The sequence below is a fragment of the Orbicella faveolata genome, unplaced genomic scaffold, assembly GCF_042242905.1.
Source record: "Orbicella faveolata isolate gen_17 unplaced genomic scaffold, um_ofav_v1 contig_1, whole genome shotgun sequence".
NCBI lineage: Eukaryota > Metazoa > Cnidaria > Anthozoa > Scleractinia > Merulinidae > Orbicella > Orbicella faveolata.
The window spans coordinates 10365723-10372500 of NW_028301536.1; the positions used below are offsets into that span (position 1 = coordinate 10365723).

Consider the following 6778-nt stretch of genomic DNA (forward strand, 5'->3'; position numbering starts at 1 on the left):
TAATCCTTGTGATCAAGGGGAACAGTTTCATTGACTGAACATGGATTTTTATAGCTGCTTGTATTTTTATTCTGACCAAAGCATAAGTGTTGTACCTAAGAGCTGATGTGTGTTGCACAGGCTGTTCGAAGTGGGGAAAGAAGCAGAAGTTAACTGACGATGTGATGGGGAAGAAGCAACAATTCATTGGAATCATTTTGAAGTCTGCAAAGAAAGGTATGTGTGGCAAGCTATATTTTACTGTTGACCGAGTCTTCATGCATGTCTACAACTTTCTAGACTTTGGCGGTTCAGTGACTAACAGCTTTTTTTTTTAAACTGAAATTATGCAGCAGTTTGTATCATTATAGTAAAGCCATTTACCTATATTAAACTACTTTGGCTAAGCACCAAAGCCTACAAACGATATAATAAAACAGTAACTATACAACTGATATTTATGAGCTCGAACTTCTACAGTGACAAAAGAAATGAACCTTTAACCTGTGGCAGGTGATCCTGAATTGTGGACATTGGTCATAATGTGAAACCGCAGTTAATTTGAAACACGAGAGTGTATTGGTGTTTTATATGAGATAGAGCACACCTCTGACATCTTCTCTCTCAAAATTGGGGATAAAACTAAACATTAAATTGCTAGTAATTTTGTTGCTACACTGCGTCACGCAATTGCACAGATGGCAGATATTTTTAATTGAGTATCCAATAGCAAGATTCCACTAGTTAAATACACGTTCACCCAACAAACTCCATCAGTTGATTCAATTTTAACCTTTCAGATCAATGGCAAGCAACCGTATTCAAAAGTGGATAGAATGTGGAGAAGAAATACAAACAAACTTGGCACTCTTATCGACTCACCTTTGCTGGTAAACTCGGACGGTCAGCCCGAACTTGGAGAAACAACCGATGGTTCCACTGATGGTAATAGAAAACTAGCCCAAAAACTAACTGCTGTCATGCAGGAAAGTCAGGAACAACAAAAAAGTGACAACGAAAACAGGACAACAAGAAGACTGACGACATCGATTCTCAAAGTAACAAAGAGAATAAGGGAAAGCAACCCAAGAAAGGGCCAGTGAAGTTGGAAGCGGACAAGTCTAAAGAAACCCGCAAACAGTTAAGCAACATAGTGAACAAAATGACAGCTGAGAATGAAGAGAGATTTATCATAAGTTCATGGCAGCCTTCCCAGGAGGTACTCATTCTAAAGAGAGATGTAACCAGGTATCATTGGTTGAGGAGTTGCAAGACAGTGATGCTGAAGAGGAGACTGCTGGTACAGCTGGTGAATTGTTGTTTAGCCTGGTAACTGATTCCTCAGATACACTTACATCGCCTGATGCTGGAATTAACATCACATCCCTTACCAGTCATATTATAGAAAGAATATGGACTGGTCCTCCCAGTTTAAGTGAACCAATGGTCATGCCACCGCATATTCAGCAACAAATGTCACCTTCGGTTTTTTTCCACCCTGAGTTCCAGTTGCTCCTTCAACAGGCAGCAGGCAAGAACTCCTCCCCCCAACTAAGAGCGGTTCATTTCCTGCAAGATCAGGAATGACTCTGTCAGAAACTGCAGAAGCTTACATCCGAGCCATGAACAGTCCCCTAAATGGTGATGAAAACTATTATCCCTCTGGAGGGTTCTGGGATTCTCTGGCCAAGCCTTTGAGCCAGGAAAGCTGAAGAGAGTTTTTTTTTTGAATTTTATTTGTTTTATTATGTTTGCTTACACTTTACAACACTTCCGCTGTTACTTTACACTAAAGCAGTACAATAAAGGCTATATGCACTACTTACAAAACAACAGAGCTATTAACACTACTTACAATACAAGACAGCCTCCTCACCCTGCTTACTATAAAGAATCGATTTTGAAAAATTTTACATACATAACAGCAACACAGGTATTTTCTAAATTGAAGGGGTGAGTGCAAAACCACGCTAAGTGACGATTTGGGTGAAAAAAAAAAATTTGCGAAAGGGCTTGAATTTTTGCATGTGGTCTTCAATGTAATAGAAAAACGCGGCCCTGTATTTTTGTCGCTGGTTTTTGCTTCATTTTCGAGTTATAACGTATGCAAAAATACTTGGCTTTTCCTAGCCATGTCTTTAGGAGTTTATTTGTTGAACAGCAAACAGGCAGACTGTTTATAGTGTATGAAGTCAAAATCAAATCTCACAGCATATATAAAGCGGAAATCTGGGAACAGATTGTTTACATCGGTTATTGTGACGTGAGCACAACACGTGAATCGATCGAGCGGCAAACGAAATACCATCGAACAAAAAAGAGATGTGCCGCATTAGAACTCTGTCAACTAATATCTTAAGCATTGTGTCAAAGTACCTTGTATGCCTGCCTGGTGGTTGAGAGGCATCATAAAGCCTCGATAAACCCGTAAGTCATCAGCACGTTTTAAAGAATCAAAATGTGTTCTGAAACTTCGAAGGCAGCTGATATACCGTAATCGTGTTATCGGCGTTCGAAGTCAGATCGAGCCAGGCAGCAAAGTCCAAGAGCAGTTCTTGCCCAAGAAAAATACCCTCTGGTGAGTCGTGGCCCATTTGCCAAGCATTGCTAGCGTCAAAGTCTGGAAAGCGAGAACTGGTTTTAGACTTATCAAATTTGTCTTGTATCGACCGCCATGTTTTCCTGCGCACGAGGTGCAAAGACCCTTCCCGGCATGCATTGCGATCACGTTCTGCTCGCGTTTCTTGAACTGGTAACTAGATTGTTTCGGGCTTTTTTCATTTAAAGATAATAATGGCCAACAAGTAGCGATCGATTGTAACATAGATCTGTGATCCAGGTTGCATTGATTTTATTTCATATCGGCATGATTTGTAGTGTCTTGAACTTCTGGGATCAGCGGACATGCAGATGTATGGAGACCCGTACGTTGCGCAGAAGGGTTAATTTGTTAATCTGTTAGGCGGTGCGTGACATAAAGCTACGATCGTGTTTGTCGAAAAATATGTATTCATCTCGTGATTTTTAGCCATTTAAGACGTGGCTGTATTTGGAAAAGTGCTTATTTGATGTTTATTTGTTCAGTGCAGATAATCATTGTCCCAGATAACCAAAGTAAGTTCCAGATGTTAACACTATTTTCTGGCTGCCATATTTTACCTATTTAAACCTGAAATCAACATTTTTGAGCTTATACGTTGCGTGAAATTAACATTTTGCTGTTTTCTAAGTGAAATCAACATCCTTGCCGTCATGCGTTACGTGAAATCAACATATTTACCTATTGAGACTTGAAATCAACATTTTTGAGCTTATACGCTGCGTTAAATCAACATTTTTCTGTTTTCTAAGTGAAATCATCCTTGCCGTCATGCGTTAACGTGAAATCAGCATTTTTGCCAATTTAGACCTGAAATCAACATTTTTGAGTTTATACGTTGCATGAAATTAACATTTTGCTGTTTTCTAAGTGAAATCAACATCCTTGCCGTCACGCGTTACGTGAAATCAACATTTTTACCTATTTAGACCTGAAATCAACATTTTTGAGCTTATACGCTGCGTGAAATTAACATTTTGCTGTTGTCTAAGTGAAATCAACATCCTTGCCGTCACGCGTTAACGTGAAATCAGCATTTTTACCTATTTAGACCTGAAATCAACATTTTTGAGCTTATACGCTGCGTGAAATTAACATTTTGCTGTTTTCTAAGTGAAATCAACATCCTTGCCGTCATGCGTTAACGTGAAATCAGCATTTTTACCTATTTAGACCTGAAATTAACAATTTTTAGCTTATACGTTGCGTGAAATTAACATCCTGCTGTTTTCTGAGAGAAATCAACATCCTTGCCTTCACGCGTTAACGTGAAATCAGCATTTTTACCTATTTAGACCTGAAATCAACATTTTTGAGTTTATACGTTGCGTGAAATTAACATTTTGCTGTTTTCTAAGTGAAATCAACAACCTTCCCGTCATGGGTTAACATGAAATCAACATTTAAACCTTTTTGACCTGAAATCAACATTTTTGAGCTTTTACGTTGCGTGAAATTGACATTTTGCTGCTTTCTAAGAGAAATCAACATCCTTGCCGTCGCGCGTTAACATGAGTCAACGTTTTAACCACTTTTGACCTGAAATCAACAAATTTGAGCTTATATAAGTTGCGTGAAATTGACATTTTGCTGGTTTCTAAGTAAAATCAAAGCCCTTGTGGTCGCGGCGGGCCGATCGTTTGTTATAATAAACCGAGGCGAGACAAAGGGTCGGCTCTGTTTATCATAACAAAGGCCCGGCTTCGTTTATTTGAAGACTTCGGCGGGAAAAGGGCGCTAGGTATTTTAATCAAAAGTGAACTTTGTCGAAAACGCTCCAAATTTCGCATGCAGTTTTGTTTAGGTATGTTTAACAATGTCCCGTAGGTTTTCTGCTAAGCTTTGCTTTGTTTTCGAGATATTGCATATGCAGAAAAACCACTCGGTTTTCCTAGCGGGGTCTTTATAAACAAAGCAAAAACCAGCGACAAAAGTACAGGACCACGTTTTTCTATTACATTGAAGACCACATGCAAAAATTCAAGCCCTTTTGCAAAAATTTTTTTTTTCACCCAAATCGTCACTTAGCATGGTTTTGCACTCACCCCTTCAATTAATCTAATTAACCTAATCTTAATCTAATCTTAATCTAATTAATCTAATTAATCTTAATTAATCTATAGTAGGAATTAATCTCTAGATATAACACACTTTTCTAATACCTTTTAAAAGCATTAACAGGACAGAAAATGCGAAGAAGCATCATAAAAGAGAACCAGAAACTTCATTTTCTATTCTTAACTTGTAATTTACTTTAGTAATAAATTCAACCTAGTCAAGATTCCTTTCATTTACCTTGTGATAATGTAGATAATAGTTAGCCAATAATAAACAGAAATTCAGTTTCCTGAGATTGTTATTATCCTTCTCACACATCATACCAAATAATAATTCATAGTTTGCTGGGGATATAGAGGTGTTATGCATCTCATTGAACCAGTTCAACAGCCAATTGCAAAAAGAAGTTGTTGTACTACAGTTTTGAAATGTATGAAGAACTGAGTCAGGCTCACCACAGTAGAAAATGCGATGGATAAGCTTAAAGTAAAATTCTCTAAGTTGATTCTCTTTGCAAATAACCTTCACTCTATCAAAGATCTGGTTCCATGGCAAAACCGTTGGAGCAAACTTGCGATCTCATTTCATTGGACCAGTGGCCTGGAAAAAACCCATAAAGTAGTCTTTAGATCTAAGTTTCAAGAGGTCGATGGTTAAGACCGAGGATAATTGAAATAAGATGCTGCCGGATAAAAAGTTGACATTAGGCTTAGCACACTCCCTGATTTTTTTCCGTAAGGCATTCGGGATTGCAGAGATTACTTGGAAATAACTGAGAAAATTGCAGTTAATTCCTGCTGTTGGAACTGTTCAAATGGTAAAAAATTGCCACTAGCGTTGATTACATCATGCAGTGTGAAGACACCGTTTTTGACCCAATCGTGGTAAAAAACAGTCCTCCCGTCAATGAGGATCTCTTTATTATTAGAGAGAATCATCTCTTGTTCATCCTTAGAGTTATAAAGACATTTTAGATCCAGGAAAGAAAACAAGATATCCTTGTAGAAGGATGGTATGTCTGAATCTTTTAGAAATTTCTTATCATAGTTGGAGCATAAGAGAAAATTAAGACCCCCCTACTTGTTAAAATAAAATTTTGGAATTGCTGACCAGGTATCGTCTTCCTCATCATTATTTCTGAGGAGATGCTGGATCCAGCCTAAGCGCAAGGACTTAAATATAATTTCAACATTAGTGACCTGCAAACCACCATTGCCATAGTCCTGATATAAGACTTGTCTCTTGATTTTATCTGGTTTGTTTTTCCATAAGAACTGGAAAAGTAGCGATTGGATTACAGATGCGTAATTATTTGGAATGTCAAGCATGGAAGTCGAATAAACAATTTGAGATAATCCTAGGGTTTTCGAAATCAAGCACCGTCCAAACAGAGAGAGTTTACACGAACGCCAAGCTGCAAGTTTTGTCTTGAGATTATTCACCTTCTTAGCAAAGTTTTTCCGTTCATTGCAAACACTATCATACGAAATAAAGGTCCCCAAGACTTTCACCGGTTCATTGGTCCAGGCTAGACCCAGAGAGTTAATTCAGCTACGGGAGGAAAACAGCTAACTTTGTGATGAGATAGCAATGCTCAGAGTGCAGCTTGATTCTTCCTCGAAAAACCAGCCAGGTAAATTACAAATGATCAGTGTTACTGGGAATTTATCTTTAAGCTAGTAAACCAGACGTTTCATTACTTTCTTTAACTGTAGTTAGCCTTTTTCTTCCAATGAGGTTTTGTTTCCTTGGTTAAAGGCATTTTTCACTGTACTGTATCTACTTTAGCCATGGTGGAAAGAAATTATGTAGGCAGAGATTGCCAAAAATAGTTCTTTTGTGTAACGCATGGCAATTTTAAAAGTAAAATCACTACTGAATTTTTTATCACCAGAAAATACTAACCTTAAACTGAAGTATCAAATGTGATTGGCACAGAACTTACACAATTCAATAGTAAGTAAGTAAACTTTATTTAGGCAGGTTAGTATGGAACGCCAGAACTGTCTTATGATACTTTTTTTTATTATATTGGGTGGTTATGTCATTATATTTAGTACTTATGTTATTATATTCGGTGATTAACTCATTATACTCGGTGCTTATTCCATTATACTCGGTGCTTATGTCTTTATATGCGGT

General features: G+C 37.7%; 1 protein-coding gene and 1 long non-coding RNA gene across 2 annotated transcripts in view; both read left to right on the forward strand.

Moving 5' to 3' along the window:
• LOC110060536 (uncharacterized) overlaps positions 1-6778 on the forward strand; it is a 95740-nt gene that overhangs the window by 13461 nt on the left and 75501 nt on the right. The gene's annotated exons all lie outside the window — the stretch shown is intronic.
• Positions 227-6778, forward strand: part of LOC110060538 (uncharacterized) — a 17183-nt gene continuing 10631 nt past the window's right edge. The window contains exon 1 of the long non-coding RNA XR_016206939.1: positions 227-6269. This is a non-coding gene — a long non-coding RNA (uncharacterized LOC110060538). The remainder of the gene's footprint in view (positions 6270-6778) is intronic.